Here is a 17,235-nt window from a genome sequence, read left to right as displayed (position 1 = left end):
GGAAAAATGATGGAGTACTTTTGATAAAACAGTAACTATCAGGATACGTGATCGGCTTTCCAATGTGGTCAAGTAGTTAAGATTCCGGTCATCCTGAGTTCGATGCCAGTGTAGGAACGCGTCCTTCTTTTTCTGTTAGAATTTATTTGTAGTTTCAGAAAAGTACGTCGGAGTTTGCTAGACAGTGGAATCTCTATATACAAAGATGAGTGAAGGCGCGTGGCTTAATGGTTAGGGCATTCGGCTCACGTTCATAAGGTCGTGAGTTCAATTCCCGGCGACGCGTTGTGTCCTTGAGCAAGACACTTTATTTCATGTTGCTCCGGTCCACTCAGCTGGCAAAAATGAGTAGTACCTGTAATTCAAAGAACCAGCCTTGTCACACCCTGTGTCACGCTGAATCTCCCTGAGTACTACGTTAAGGGTACCCGTATCTGTGGAGTGCGCAACCACTTACACGTTAATTTCACGAGCAAGCTGTTCCGTTGGTCGTATCAGCTGGGACCTTTGTGGTCGTAACCGACGGAGTGCTACTACGAAGATGTAGTAAGCAAACCGTTCGTTACATGAGTAGTTAAATGTAAATAAGGATAATCCGTTCCAAGTCACATCCATACTGTACATAAAGACGTGAAATGATGTTTTATTCGACCATCCATGAACTGCAAATACATAAATATATACGTATGTGCATGTGTGTTAGTGTGTGTGTGTGTGTATGTGCATGCACGCTCGCGTCTGTGAGTTGCGTTTTCCCCTGTCTTTCTCTCGAACCATGGTTAAGTTTTTAACAAAATATATCAAAAATATTTTCTATATGAAATATGAAAATGTGTACGCTAACGAACCGTTTGTACACGCTCTCCTAGCTACTTATATGCATTCGTAGTCTACTCGTGGTTCACTGTTCAACTTCCAGCTCGTTAATCGAACAGGCTTCTAGTTATTTATACGTGTGCGTAGTCTACTCGTAGTTTGTGGTTGCGTCATTTAAATAATGTCACTATCTGAATAAAGATATTGGATTGCTCGCCGTACAACAGGTGTCTGAGTACACGGATGTCAGTCATTCTGATGACGTGGTCAGTCCAACGTTATTGAGCCTTCAGCAGCGTTGACTCAATGCTTGTTGAACCAACTCTCTGTCCAGTACTTCTTGGTTTGTCACTCTGTCTGCCAACAAATGCCCATGGTCCTGTGTAGTGTCCTTGTGTGAAATTGTTCCAGCTGTTTGATGTGCTGGCAGTATGTGGTCCATGCTTCACCTATATAGCAGTGTAGAGGTGACTACAGCTCTGTAAACCTTTAGCTTTGTCGACAGCGTAATACCTTTCTGCTGACGGACTTGGCTAGTCTTTTGGTTTCTGGGTGAGTTTTTGCAGTCCAGTGATCCATCGGCTAAGATTGTGCTGCTAAGGTACTTGAAGCTCTCTACACACTTCAGCTGGACTACCTCAGTGATGATGTTTGGCAAAGGGGTGACATGTGTTCGGAGTTGCTTGGACAAAAGAGCTTTGACGCTTCTGCAAAGTGGGCGACAATAATCTACTGGTGACTTTTCTTATGTGCCATTAGGGCACTGTCATCCAAATAGTGTTTCAGTGATGAGCTTTTCCACCGTCTTGGTTCGGACAGAGAGTTGCTGGACGGCAAAAATTGAGCCATCTGAAAGATATTTGATGTACACATCTGAGTCTAGATTTTTTGCTGTGTGGAGTAGGATCTATGTGAAAAGCATGTTGAACAAGACGAACGAGAACGCAGCCCTGTTTCACACTATTGGAAGAGTTGATGCAGTCACCATTTGCAGAGAGAGAACTTGACCGATTACGTTGTCGTGGAAGAGACTTACCACTGCGGTGAACTTGTGTAAGCAGCCTAGCTTAGCTAGGATGGTCCACAAAGCTTTTCTGTTGTGTGTCGAAAGCTTTGGTCAGGTCTATGAACACTGAATACAAATCCTTCTGTTATTCAATACACTTCTCTTTGACTTGACGCACAGTAAACGCCATGTCTATGGTGCAGCGGCCACGGTGAAAGCACATTGGGCTTCAGGCAAGCTGCTCTCTAAGACGCTGGTGATGAGCCTCTTGAGGAAGATGACAGATTTATCCACTTGCAGTCGATTCAAACAAAGAAAGAACAACATAGTCATTGATATATAGAACATAGGTACCCTCAAGGTTCGAGATAGTGTCTCCAGATATCTGAGAAGAACAGCCCTCATTGCCAAAGAACTGTCGAGATACAGTATCGACATAACAGCTATCAGTGAAACTCGACTGGCTGAGGAGGGGTCGTTGACAGAATCAGGCAATGGTTACATTTTCTTCTGGAAAAGCAAGGCCCTACACGAGGACAGAATATACGGAGTTGGATTCGCTATCAACTCCAGTCCTTGAAACGGATTCCCAGCCTGTCGACAGGGGTAAATGAAAGGCTTATGAAGATTCCCTGTCAGCGACAAACGCTTCCCCATCATAAGCGCGTACCCCCCTACACACATACACACACACACACATTACGAAAGGAGATCAGAGAGCAGTTCTATGCCGACTTGGACACTGTACTATGTGGCACGCCTAATACCGACAAGTTTCTAATACTTGGCGACTTCAAAGCCAGAGTCAGCAAGGACGAGGAACAGTGGAAAGGGGTTTTAGGGAAGCATGCAGTTGGGAAGACAAGTACCAATGACTTCCTGTTGCTGAGCAAATACGCTGAGCCCGTATCTCTTGGTTATCCTCATCTGGTGCAGCCCGCCAGTCGAAGCGGTTTACCGGGATGTGGCCGCTTCGCATGCTACAGCTACTTGGAGCCACAGGTGAGAGCTGGACTCCAGATGGAGTACCAAAGGTAGACGAGCCTCTCCCAGAGAGAACGACTAACCCCCACTCACCCACCAGAGATACTACCCCTCCACTGCAGCAGGAAGGGTTTCCAGGTTTTCTACCGAGAGGGTGGGATTGTCCTTGTGCAAAAGTTCTCTCACTTAAAATAACTTCACGCACAGGTGTCTGTACAGTTCAGCTTTCGAAGTGTCAACCTTGAGTCCTGCGGCGATGGGGGAGTGGGGAAAAGGACAGGTGGAGGTAACCACTGGAAATTCTAGTCACAAGCCTGCACGTAGGAGGCAGTACTAAAACAGATATAAACACACTCACACACATACACACACAGATAGGTAAAATAACGCAACACGTTTTATAAAACAGTAATTGTAGCGTCAGCTATTTAACTTTCCCATGTGGTCTAGTGGTTAGGATTCCTGGCTTTCACCCAGGCGGCCCGGGTTCGATTCCCGGCATGGGAACGCAGTTTTTTTTTTTTTTTTTTTTGCTCTGTCAATATGTATGTGTAGTGAAATTGATGTAATTTAGAGTTATATATAAGTTGATTTGGGATTTATTTGTTTTCTTATTTCGGTTTCCCTTTTATTCTGGAGAGATCTAAGAATCATGTTTTTAATGAAATGCCTTGAGTAAAGTAAAATTTCAATCGCCATCGAAACAACGACGAAACGTCTATGAGCATGCTCAATCTGCTAAAATAACAGCCAAATCTTCCACAAATTGCATCCGGCTGACTCAAAAATTAGAGGACAAATAGGGTGGTGTAGTCTAGTCAAATAAATGGAATCGTCACAACTAAAAAGTTTTTGGTCATGAGTCTACTCTTTCAGGTTTGACCTGGGATAAGCTACGTTGCCGTCTTAGTTCGTAAAGAGCCTGCTTTTTTGCAGTGGAATATAAAATATTCGACGGTCCTATATAAAAATAATTGTTTTACGGTAAAACATAAAAAATTGGTTAGTGTGTAATGTTATTCAATTGAGATGAGAAGTATTTTTCATAACAAGAACATTAAAGAGACACATGTGTAACCCAGTGGTTCTCAAACGGTGTCCATATAACCCCTGGGGGTCAATATCAAAATCTTGGGGATCCACACAATCAAAATAGTAAATTGGGTCTACAGTAGTAATTTGAAGGTTCATGAAAAAATTTCGCTTTAGATATATTTATTGCAAGAAACAGTTAGGTTCTCTAGCGTTTTACATAGTTCAACCAATACAAGTTAAATGTGTGAAAACGCAATAGGAACTTTTGAAGAAGCGTCTACAAAACTAGTTTATAAACACTGAATGGTTATGGGGGTCCACAAGAATAAAATAGTAATCAAAGGGGTACATTGATAAAAAATGGTTGAGAACCATATGTAACCGAACATACGATAGGAAAACTTTCTTACTTTTAAATAACATCAGCAAGAGATTAAACATGCATGGGAGATAACTCTATATGTGTGTGATGCTTTCGAATAATATAGCTGATGTCGCTTAGTCTTGTGCAACTGTAACAGAGATAGTTGTACACTAGGAATCTGTTAATAGCGAACAGCTGCAGTCGTTGTTTAGCACCAGTTTATTTCTGATCGAGCAAATCTGTAATCAAAAATATACCAGCTGAGACCACCAGCATCACACACCTTTCATTATTTTTTTAAAAATTTCTGGCAGTGTATACCTAAGGCTATATTTGCAACTAATTCCAGCATGTAAAAGCAGCCACGTACAAACTATTGTTTTGCACTTAATAGCAATAACATACCTCACACAACTCAGTGAATTATAAAACAAAATAGTATATATACATATATATGAATAATAAATAAAAATTAAATAATGATTTCAAAATTTTGCCACAAGGGTAGCTGGTACTTATTTAATCGATCGCTAAAGGATGGAATGCAAAATCGACCTCGGCGGAATTTGAACTCACAACGTAGCGACGGGCAAAATACCGGTAAGCATTTCGCCCGGGGGCACTAACGATTCTGCCAGCTCTCCGCCTCAATAAATAAATAGAAAAAGGACAGGTGTGGGTGTATAGTTAAGAAACTTCCTACCCAGCCACATGCTCTTGAGTTCAATTCCAATTCATGGTATCTTGGGTAAATGTCTTCTATTATATAGCCCCGGGCCGACCAATGCTTTGAGAGTGAATTTGATACACAGAAACTGAAAGAAGGCAGTTGTATATACATATACATACATACACATACATACATACATACATACATATATATATATACATGGCGCAGCCTGTGACTGTGTGGTAAGAAGCTGCGTGACACCTTGGGCAAGTGTCTTCTACTATAGCCTCGGACCGAGCATAGCATTGCGAGTGTATTTGGTAGACGGAAACTGAAAGAAGCCCATATATATTTGTGTGTTTGTGTCTGTGTTTGTCTCCCACCATCGATTTCTTCAACTAAAAAGGCGGTGCTCCAGCATGGCCGTAGCCCAATAGTTAAAACAACTAAAAGATAATATTAAGATGATGATGAAAAGCATTTAAACAGACCTACCATCAACCACATTTAGACACAACAAACAAAACAACCACATTAATTCCAACCCCTACGCATGTCACATGACCAGTTAGAAATAGGAACTAAATACCCCTCACCTCTCACCGAACTGTCCTTAAAAGTCGAAGGCACTGGCCAATGAAGTCCTTCGTGCATAGTATCATGGCATGTTTGAACTTACGTAATTATAAGTCTGCATGATCAAAGGGTTAAACTCTCTCTCTCTCCCTCCCCTTTTCTCCTCTCCCTCCCTCTCTCTCTCTTCCTCTTTCTCTTCTATGCTTGTGTCCGTGTTAATCCACAAACATACACATACACACACACACACACCCACACACACACACACACACACACACACACACACACACATATATATATATGTCTGTAAGCATGTATGTATGTATTATTTGTGTGTGTATGTGTGTGTCTTTTTATTAGTGTTCGTTTGTTTACGTCACTGTAACCTAGTGGTTCGGCTAAACGGAAGAATAGAATAAGTAAATAAGTACCAGATTTAGAAAATAAATACTGGAGTCAATTTGTTTGACTAAACAGTTTTAAGCTGGCACTCAAACATAGTCGCAGAACAATGACTGAAAGAAGTACAAGACAATTGAGAATATATATACATGTCGTCGTCGACTTACGACCACAATTGGTTCCGACCACAATTGGCAGCTATACCATTGATTCTAATATACAAAAGGGCGGAATGACTGTAGCTGGAAAGACATTGATCCTGAGTTTGTTTAGTCAGTCACAAAAGAAGAGACTTGGCTGAAGATTAATCATCAAATACCTTTATTGTTACACCATGTTAGAGCCACGCTGTGATTCTCTAGCGTTGGATCTGTGTAAATATAACTCGCCGTGATTCAAATGACTTTTTATGAGCTCTAGGTTTGCCCGATCAAATTTTAACTACTTAAATATGGAATATAGAAGGGAGTGATTCTAAACTTCAACAGGCCAGTGACAACTCCCGTCACGCTTCGATCTAATTGGACTTCATCAACCGTTTACAGAACAATGATTATAGACAGAGTAATAACAGTAAGCTTCGACTAAAATTGTGTAAAAGAGAAAACAATTACCAATGGCAGTAATATGGAGGCATGCTCTGTAACACCGCGTCGTTGCATCCACCATTAGTTGGGGATTCCCTACTCGAGGCGGATGACAATTTTGCATCACTCAGCCGACAACACCTCCAACCCATGGACTTGTTTGGGTAGTAATTGCTTCTGAGGGTTTTTACAATGTCAGAGTACAAATCCCACCTCCACCTATTTTAGTCATCTTTTATGTCGAGGTCCCCACATAGCACTAGAGCAATATCAAATTAAGTGCATTGCCCATGAACACAGCATGAACACAGGGAATCAGACCCTCGATCTGGTGATCGTGAGTGCAGTACTATAACCACTAAGCTACGCGCCTTCACAAAATATTACCAATAAAGAGGTCATAACTGTTTGTGGGAGTGAACATCATGTTACAATTCGAAACTATATTAAATCACAAAAGTGAAACACTTTCTATGTAATTATTCCAAGCAAGCTGTCAATAACGGTAGGTGTCTGGCATCCAAGCACTCAATCAGACATTCTGTTGCCCAATGCTTCGAATGGAAATTTACTAATTTTACAGATTAGAATTAATTATATATTTTCTGTATGTAGCAACTTGTTTAATTTGTTTCTCGAAGATTCCAACTTGATTTCTTTTCTCCACCTACTGGAGGTTTAATTTACATAACTTGTATCATTTGATACATAATTTGTATCATTAGATTGAAGTGGTTTTGTCCATAGGAGAAATACAACGTTGTGATATTCGTGTCTTTAATGGAAATGTAGCAGGAATATTTAGCAGTCACAAAACACCAAGAAATCGGATCCGGATCTCTATCTGATGCAAGTAAACAAGTAAAGAACACGAACACAATTCGCTCAAGTATTGCTGATGTCATCAAAACATTTATTCAAAAATTTTGTTGGAACAAGATTAAATCTTTGGCGCGCTTTTTCTGATCAAGAGCATCAGTTATAGATTTTGTGGATTTTAGCCACTAGCAAGTGGAAGCTAGAGAGGACAGTAGCAGGGAACTGTCCGTAGCTGCAAAACAATAGTCGAGGAAGACTGTGGTCGGGGCGGGGACAGCAACCATCCCTAACTAACTCCAAGAAACACACAACGGCGTTGGATCTTTCCTTGTTGGTTGCCACTTTTTAATTTCTTCCATTTTTGCTCCAATTCATTTCATATTTGGCGTATTGGTGTAGTTTTGTAAGGTAATCATTGACATGAAATTCATTTTCGCCACAAATTAGTAGATAAAGAATTAATAGCTTTTAAAGTTTGCAAATTTTGGATAATTTTTGCCAATCGAAAGCCACAGGCATATAGGGGCCTGTTTCCAGAGTAACAAGCAAAGCTGTTACCAAGATGCTTACCACGTCTTCTTTTTGTCGTTTGCTAAATGCTTAAAACTCATAATGTATGAGGTGGTCATGAGATGTGCCAAAAAAAACCCCAGCTAAGTAGGCCTTAAATCACGCACTATTTTTGTCGCATAATTGTACGAATTCCCGTGTGTGGAATACAAATTCGCGAAAATTTTCGGAAAATTTCAAAAAAGGAAAAAGTTATGAGGGGTTATATGGCGTACCTATAGCAAAATTCCGCCTGTATTTCACTTGTTTATAGTTGACAACACGTGCAGTCACGCACAAAATGAGAGCTTCCAAATCCTGTTTTCTGACTGGGTAAAAATTATCAAATTTTAAACACTAACATTTTTTGAAAATTTTCCTGAGAAAAAGTGAATGAGCCCCTGAGATTCAGCGTGGAAAATTACATCAATTCACCAAATCTTAAAATTTTCACTAAACTTCAAAATTTCCACAGGTACAGTCAAACAGAGAAAAAATCCAATATCTACTACTGTACCTGATCCCAAAATATCTCATGAATTTCGAACTTGTGTAAACATCTTTTTCTTTGTCGATCGTAGAAACGTGTAATTGTTAACGATAGATTAAGTATTTTTGTTTTTAAGACTTCGATCCGTGTCAAGTCGATACCGAATCGTAACTCAGTTCACACACATGAGCAACACCTTAACACTAAAGGAAGTTAAATTTGCTTCAACGGCAGATTCAAACCTTATCACCGTCTCTGCTTGCTGAGATATTAGCACAAGCTAGCTTCCTATTCCTGGGAATATAGATAGTGATGGCCTAAGAAAGGGTTAGACTAAAGCATTTATAGGGGTGAAACTTTCAAGTTTGCAGTATAGGAGTGTATAGGAGTGCAGAAGCAGCAAACTCAGGAGCCATATAGTGGGGTACAAACATTCTAGCTACGCTACTGTGTAAACAGTGAAAAATATCAAGGAAAAGGTTGAACTTCTAATTAACTAAAACTCTGTTTATGTTGTGTAACTCAACAGGCTCCATATGCTCCTCTAGTTAATTTCGGGTTCCCAATTCGTTAAAACTTCGTAGCATACGACATTAAGGCCATGATTCACTTGAGTGAAAAATAATATAACAGTCAGCAGTCAGCAAGTCAGCAACAGAAACAGCAACTGAACACACAGCAACAGTTTTAATAATTTCTTTATTAAAGACTACATTGTTCAACTTTCCCATGTGGTCTAGTGGTTAGGATTCCTGGCTTTCACCCAGGCGGCCCGGGTTCGATTCCCGGCATGGGAACGTTTCTTTTTTTTTTCTAATTTTTTTTTTTTTTTTCTGTATAAAGATCCTCATTGTTTGTGTGCGCGCTTGTTTCTGTGTGTGTGCGTGCTTGTACTTGTGTGTGTGTGTTGGCGTAATTTCGTTATATCTACATTCCACAACACATAAATACAGTACAAGCACGCACGCACACACACACACACACAAAGGAACAAGCATGCACACACACACAGAGGACCAAGCACACATGCACGTACAACCCATTAGCTTTCTCTTTCCAGTTCGCTACGTCAACTGACAGTTAACAAGTCAACACGTGCTCACGGAAATTACCGAGTGGTTTAGTGACAGAATTCGGGTCAAAACGAAAGATCGCCGATAAGAGATATTGTGAGACTCATGTCCTTGCAAAAGTCTTCGTCTTATAATATTTAAAGGGTATTGCCGTCAGGTGTAAATTGTAACTGTTCAAAGGATTTAGAGTGGTTCCTCTTCAGAACACTTTATTCCACATGTTCCACTTAAATGAAGCTTAACCAACAATCGACGACGGTGATCGCTATTATGCTCCGTTGATGACGACCAATTAGACTGAAGCATGACTGTAGTTATAGCATAGTCAAAGGTCGGACTATCCCTATACAACAGTTCATAATTAATTAATAAAAAATCCAGTATTGTCTTCTCCTGCCTTTAAAAATTTTTTTTTTTTTTTTTTGTCTCTAAGCTAGAATTAGTAATTTAGAAACTTATTGCTTTCCTCATTAAGTTTTCGTGCAGCAAGCGTCCGTGAGTAACTGATTTGTTACAGTCTCTTGAGACTTAACTCCATTCTATTCATTCATTCATATATTTATGTACTCCATACATTCTGGAAATACTGGATTAGAGAAATTATTTCTTCTAAGTTCGTAAACTAGATCGCCTTACTACCGACTCCTGCTCTGCTAAGTTTCAGTATGTTCAAAGGCTTTAGTTTTGTTACATTCTACGTGTTTCACTCCATAAATGAAAATAATGTAACAGCCAGCAATAAACATCAATGAGAGCAACTGATGACAGCAACAGTTTTAATAATCTTTGTATCGTGTTAGCAATAACAGACATTCCCATGTGGTCTAGTGGTAAGGATTCCTGGCTTTCACCCAGGCGGCCCGGGTTCGATTCCCGGCATGGGAACGTGTTAGTTTTTATAGTTTTTCATTTTATTTTTCTTTGCAGTGCTCATTTATCTTCGTCGGGAAAGGATAACAGATACAAAATTTTCATAGTATAATTAAAATGTAATTCCTTCAACTATACATTGAAACTGTGTCTATAAATGGCTATGAAAGCTCTTTTCCTTTCGTGTACTTGTTTTCCAAGTGGAGGCGCAAGGCGTAGTGGTTAGGGCAGCGGACTCGCAGTCGTAGGATCGCGGTTTCGATTCCTAGACCGGGCGTTGTGAGTGTTTGTTGAGTGAAAGCACCTAAAGCTCCACGAGGCTCCGGCAGGTGGTGGTGGTGGTGGTGGCGAACCCTGCTGTACTCTCCCACCACAACTTTCTCTCACTCTTTCTTCCTGTTTCTGTTGTACCTGTATTTCAAAGGGGCCAGCCTTATCATACTCTGTGTAACGCTGAATCTCCTCGAGAACTACGTTAAGGTTACACGTGTCTGTGGAGTGCTCAGTCACATGCACATTAATTTCACGAGTAAGTTGTTCCGTTGATCGGATCAACTAAAACCCTCGTCGTCGTAACCGACGGAGTGCCACTGCTACTTGTTTGCCATTTAGTTTCGGTCTGGATTTCTTTGCTTCTTTCCAACATCGGAGGTGTTAACGCCGCTCTATGTTCATTCTCCAAATTTGAATCTTTAATACTTAGATCGTCATTCTACGATTTGCAGTAACGTTCACACTATGCTCCTTTGATAATGTACAATTATCCTGGAATATGACTGGAGATAACATCAGTATTATCTATTTCCGCCTGTTCTTTATTTGCAGGTTTTGGGAGGTTTTTTGTTTTGCTTTTTCTTTTTTTTTTTCAACTAGAAAAACTAATTTAGAAAATGATAGTTGGTATCATTAAGTTCTCATGCAGTAGGAGTCCCAAGACATAATTTGTCATAGTTTCTTTTTCTTTTTAAGTTTAAACCACTTTACATCCATTCTCACAAAGTTGAAATACTTTTCTAGTCATTCTCAGATTTGCAGTAATGCTTACTCTCTGTTCCATTGATAAGGTTCAACTTGACCGAAACATGACTAGACTTGTCACAGTTCTGCTAAAGATCAGACTTACAACTATATATTAAAATTTCAGTGTTTTTCGCTGTGTTTTTTAAAACAAGATTTAGGAATCTAGAGAATGATTATTCTCAATATTAAGGTTGCAATATTAAATAATTAAAATTTCATGTCTTACCCCATCAGTTATTCCAAATATACAACCCCCAACTTCACTATGTTTTCATACAACAAGCGTCCTTGTATATACTTTCCAGTCTTTCTTTCATCCAGGCGTCCAGCAATAAACCTTTAACCTCTTTTCCTTTAATGCACTTAACCTGTTTTCCATCATGCTTCAAAGAGGATTTGTTTTGTTGTTTTGTTTGGTTCTAATTAAAATCGTAAAATTATTCTTAATTATTCGTCTTTATTTTTATCTTCTTTTCATTCATTTATATTTTTTTCATTTTCTTTTGGAAATATTGGGTGGGATATTGGTTACTTCAGAGAGTATTTTTGACAGTTTCGTGCAGCAGAGTTCTTTAATAATAAGTCCTTCTTTGTCTGTTTAAACCTGTTCTAAGGCTTTAGTTTAGTTCCTGTTCAAGACACTTTATTCTACGTTTCCCTTCGTGAATGAAAATATAAAAGCAACAGCCAGCAGTCAACAACAATGATAGCTACTATACACCGTTAATGAGGTCCTATTAGACCGAAACACGACTGGAGTTATAATCGTATTGTTAAAGGTCAAACTATCTCTAGACAATAGTCCATAATTAATTCATTAGAATTTCAGCATTGTCTTCTCTTACCCTTTTTTTTAAAAATCTAAACTAGAATTAGTAATTTAGAAACTTATTGATTTTATCATTATATTCTCATGCAGCACGTGTCCCCAAGTAAATTAATTCGTTACAGTCTCTTAAGACTTAATTCCAGTCTGTGTTCATTCATTTATATATTTATGTACTTCATATAGTTTGGAGATATTGAATGCGCTATTGGCGATTGGAGGAAGAATTTTTGTTAATTTCGTAGATTAGATCGCCTTACTACCAACTCCTGCTTTGTCAGTTTCAATATTTTCAAAGGCTTCAGTTTAGTTACGGTACAAGACACTATATTCTACATGCTTCACTTCATGAATGAAAAAATAATGTAACGGCCAGTAATCAACAACAATGATAGCTACTGATGAGAGCAACAGTTATAATAATCTTTTTATCATACTGAGAACAGCAGGTATTCCCATGTGGTCTAGTGGTTAGGATTCCTGGCTTTCACCCAGGCGGCCCGGGTTCGATTCCCGGCATGGGAACATTTTTAAAAAGCGTTTTTATGCACTCACTTTTTATTTATTTATTTTTATTTTATTTTATTTGCAGTGTAAGGATGCTCATTAAACATTGTGTGGAAGGGATAAGAGATACTCTGAGACTCACGCCTTTACGAAATCTTCCTCCTAGTATAATTAATGAGCAATACCTTCAACTGAATATTGAATATGTGTACTTAATGTGTTCCTTGTTTTCCATCCAGTTTCGGACTGGATTTGTTTGTTTGTTGGCAACTAATGGAATCTTAACGCCACTCGGTGTTCATTCTCAAAAATCAAACCTGAAATACTTCTCTTGCCAGTCTAAAAGCTGTTCTTGATTTTAATGCACTCAATTTGTTTTCCAGCCTATTTCAAACAGCTGTTTTGTTTGATCTAATTAAAGTCATTAAATTATACTGAACCCTTTACTCTTTTTTTTTTTTTACTTGTTTCAGTCATTTGACTGCGGCAATGCTGGAGCACTGCCTTTAGTCGAACAAATCGACCCCGGGACTTATTCTTTGTAAGCCTAGTACTTATTCTATCGGTCACTTTTGCCAAACCGCTAAGTGACGGGGACATAAACACACCAGCATCGGTTGTCAAGTAAAGCTAGGGGGGACAAACACAGACACACAAACACACACACACACACACACACATATATATATATATATATACGACGGGCTTCTTTCAGTTTCCGTCTACCAAATCCACTCACATGGCTTTGGTCGGCCCGAGGCTATAGTAGAAAACATTTGTCCAAGATGCCACGCAGTGGGACTGAACCCGGAACTATGTGGTTGTTAAGCAAGCTACTTAACACACAGCCACTCCTTTTTCCATTCATATATATATTTCTTCGTTTATTTTTAAAATATTGAGTCGATTATTGGTGACTTGAGAAAGTATTTCAGTCGGTATCATACAACAGAACTCTTTACTACTAAGTCCTTCTTTGTCAGTTGAAATCTGTTCAAAGGTTTTAGTTTACTACCTGCGCAATACACTTTATTCTACAAGTTACCCTTCATGACTGAAAAATAAAATCAACAGCCGGCAATCAACAACAATGATAGCTACTATCCTCCGTTGAACAGGTCTGGTTAGACCGAAACACGACTGGAGTTATAATTGTACTGTTAAAGGTCGGACTGTCTCAATACAAAGTCCATAATCTATTAATAAAAATTCCAATATTGTCTTCTACCTTTATTTTTTTAATCTAAACTACAATTAGTAATTTTGAAACTTATTGCTTTCATCATTAAATTCTCATGCGGCTGGCGTCTCTAAATAAATTAACTTGTTTCAGTCTTTTAATTTCACCTGTTTTCATCCATTCACATACCTATGCTCTCCTTACTAACAACTCCCGCTTTGTAAATTTGAATATATTCAAAGGCTTTAGTTTATTTACTGCGCAAGACATTCTATTCTAAATGTTTCTATTTACGAGTAAAAAATATTTACTGATATTAGTTTGTGTCCGCCTACTGCTGGTGAAGACGGATACAATGTAACAATCATCAGCGGCAGTTACAAGTAGGAAAAAAAAATGAAGCAGCATTTTCAATAAAACAGTATGTATTAGATTACAAAGTAACTTTCCCATGTGGTCTAGTGGTTAGGATTCCTGGCTTTCACCCAGGCGGCCCGGGTTCGATTCCCGGCATGGGAACTTGTCTTTTTCTTTTCAAAATATTATTTGTATGCTATATTCTATGAATGCATTCGAGAGTGAAATTATTTTCCATCCATAAGAAATGTCACACTTCCTAAAATGTTTAATAATTTATTTACCTCAGATTAGATCATACTGACGATTTCTAATAAGAATGAAATGGCGCTATACATAATTACCTGTGACCAGAAAGTTCAATTACTTTGTAATGAGTAAACCAAAAGTAAAGAACTTGAGCTTTTTATCTTTTACTTGTTTCAGCCATTAGACTGCAGCCAAGCTGGGGCACAGCCACGAAGAATTTTTAATCGAATGACTCCACCCCGGTACTTTTTAAGCCTAGTGCTTATTCTATCGTTACTTTTTGCCGAACCACTAAATCATGGAGGTGGGTGTGGGACAAACATAGACACAAAGACACGCACGCACACACACACACACACACACACACACAAATGTATATATATATATATATATATATATATATATATAATATGAGTATATGCATATATATGTACATGTATGTACATACCTTCATCTACATGTATATATAGATGCATATCTGGGTACATGACGTTGCAATAAAATATTAACAAAATGATAAACAGGGTACAGAAAACACACAGGCCACATACAGAATATTTCGAGTTTCCGTCTACCAAACCCACTCACAACGTTTTGACCAGCCCGTGGCTATATATAGAAGAAGACTCTTAAGTTGCCACGCAGTGGGACTGAACCCAAAGCAATGAGATCGGGATGCAAACTTCTTATCACACAGCCATGCTTCTTCTTCTGTTTCCCCACCCCCCGATTTAATATTCAAACTTCTAACCCTTCCAGTATTTATCTAGAAATGATTATATCCCTTACAAAAACTGGCAATTAGGGCACACCACTCCATGTATATTTTTTACATCAAATATTAAAGCGATTTTCACTTTTCATCATTTTTTTCTTCCTTTGCTGTGTTAGCATCTAGATTTGACTTCATCGTCGTAGGATCGCAGTTTCGGTTCCCAGACCGGGCATTGTGAGTGTTTATTGAGCGGGAATACTTAAAGCTCTACGAAGTTCTAGCAGGGGGGGGTGAACCCTGCTGTACTCTTTCACCACGGCTTTCTCTCACTCTTTCTTCCTGGTTCTGTTATACCTTCTCACATTCTGTGTCACGCTGAAACTGTGTCTGTGGAGTGCTCAGTCACTTGCACGTTAATTTCACGAACAGGTTGTTCCGTTGATCGGGCCAACTAGAACCCTTGTCATCGTAACCGACTGAGTGCCACCACGACGACCGTGTCAATCCTTCTCATGTTGACTAGTAGTTAGGATTCCTAGCTGTCACTCAAGTGGTCCATGTTCGATTTCTGGCATGAGAATGTACGGCTTTTTATTGTGTGATGAGAGTTCCAACAAATTCAACTTTTTCCTTTTTTAACACGTGCATGTTTGTCAGGGAAAACATAAAACCCATTTTCACTATTCGTTGCTTATATTCTTCTCTGTGTTTCGCTTTTCTTTATTTTCTCTTCATTGCTCTATAACTGGTGACTGAAGAAAATATTTCCGAGTGTCCATTTGTTCCAAAGCATACTATTACCGCTTGGGAGCTCAAATCAGAAGCTAGTCCTTATGGCAAAACATTACATTCTACTCACCTCCATCGGTGAGGGAACATAATGCAATAACAGTCCGCAACTATGAAAAATACTGACGATAAATCAACACTTTTGATAATATATTTTATTGCCGGTTAATATATTTTATATGGTTAGCAAAGAAACCTCATTAACAATAAGATAATTGCATGAGAGAGAAGTCATTTTTAATTATCTATATGCCGATTTTTAAAAGACTATATTGGACTCGGTGGTCCACTGGGGAGCGAAAGAAAGTACTTTTATACAGTGGTGTACTTGTGGCCTGATTCTGAAGTTGTGTGGGCGAGCGTGCGTAAATGAATGAATAGATGCGAGTTTTTGCCAAGTGTTACCCTTAGTAGCATTTTCGGCTATTCCTGTTGCAGATTCTTCATACTGCCATGTCTGGTCGTCAAACAACACTGGATATTGAAATTCACGTATTGCTACTATTTTCTCTCTCATCCACTATGTGGTTATAGACGGTCACATTTTTAATAAGTACAGAAAAAAATATGTTCTAGCAGGGGGGGGGGGTGAACCCTGCTGTACTCTTTCACCACGGCTTTCTCTCACTCTTTCTTCCTGGTTCTGTTATACCTTCTCACATTCTGTGTCACGCTGAAACTGTGTCTGTGGAGTGCTCAGTCACTTGCACGTTAATTTCACGAACAGGTTGTTCCGTTGATCGGGCCAACTAGAACCCTTGTCATCGTAACCGACTGAGTGCCACCACGACCCATTTGGGTGATGAAAGGATTTAATTACTATAAATTCAAATCTCCTCTCAGGTTTTAGTTTTGTTTCTGTTCAAGAAACATACTGATGGGTGAAAATAATGTAACGACCAGCAAATAAAGCCTATTACACTTGCTGATGAAATATATGACTATTATAAAGAAGAACGTCATGTGCTCCCATGTGGTCTAGTGGTTAGGATTCCTGGCTTTCACCCAGGCGGCCCGGGTTCGATTCCCGGCATGGGAACGTATTCTACTCAAGTTTTGGTATAGCTTTTTCCTCCCTCGTCATCCATTTCGTTGCTATTATGTTAAACTCTCGTATGTCCAAATTTGACCAAATTCGTTTTTTTTTTTTTTTTCAATATGTAACTTTGCTTACAATAGCAGGTTCTTTTCGCCAAACTATCGTATCTCCAGCTACATCAGATGAAAACTGTCAAAGTGTAGTACAACGGTTTAACAATTTTCAAAAGTGTAGTAAGTCCCACGTATATTTTCTGACTGAAAATATCATACATGTATGTGTGGTGTATGCGTGCGAATAGATGTAATCGCC

At 39.0% G+C, this 17,235-nt stretch overlaps 6 non-coding genes across 6 annotated transcripts; all 6 read left to right on the top strand.

Annotated features, from left to right (window-relative positions):
* Nucleotides 1-3,241: 3,241 nt before the first annotated feature.
* Nucleotides 3,242-3,313, top strand: Trnae-uuc (transfer RNA glutamic acid (anticodon UUC)). The gene has a single exon. It is a non-coding gene; the product is annotated as a tRNA-Glu (tRNA).
* Nucleotides 3,314-9,023: 5,710 nt separating this feature from the next.
* On the top strand, nt 9,024-9,095 carry Trnae-uuc (transfer RNA glutamic acid (anticodon UUC)). Its single transcript has one exon. It is a non-coding gene; the product is annotated as a tRNA-Glu (tRNA).
* Nucleotides 9,096-10,184: 1,089 nt separating this feature from the next.
* Trnae-uuc (transfer RNA glutamic acid (anticodon UUC)) lies at nt 10,185-10,256 on the top strand. The gene has a single exon. It is a non-coding gene; the product is annotated as a tRNA-Glu (tRNA).
* Nucleotides 10,257-12,540: 2,284 nt separating this feature from the next.
* On the top strand, nt 12,541-12,612 carry Trnae-uuc (transfer RNA glutamic acid (anticodon UUC)). The gene has a single exon. It is a non-coding gene; the product is annotated as a tRNA-Glu (tRNA).
* Nucleotides 12,613-14,221: 1,609 nt separating this feature from the next.
* Nucleotides 14,222-14,293, top strand: Trnae-uuc (transfer RNA glutamic acid (anticodon UUC)). Its single transcript has one exon. It is a non-coding gene; the product is annotated as a tRNA-Glu (tRNA).
* A 2,558-nt stretch (nt 14,294-16,851) lies between these two features.
* Nucleotides 16,852-16,923, top strand: Trnae-uuc (transfer RNA glutamic acid (anticodon UUC)). Its single transcript has one exon. It is a non-coding gene; the product is annotated as a tRNA-Glu (tRNA).
* Nucleotides 16,924-17,235: the final 312 nt, after the last annotated feature.

Source organism: Octopus bimaculoides, chromosome 10 (genome assembly GCF_046866305.1).
Source record: "Octopus bimaculoides isolate indiv1 chromosome 10, ASM4686630v1, whole genome shotgun sequence".
In the NCBI taxonomy this organism is placed as follows: Eukaryota; Metazoa; Mollusca; class Cephalopoda; order Octopoda; family Octopodidae; genus Octopus; species Octopus bimaculoides.
The sequence above is the reverse complement of the archived record's forward strand: the minus strand, read 5'-3'. Positions and strand labels throughout refer to the sequence as shown.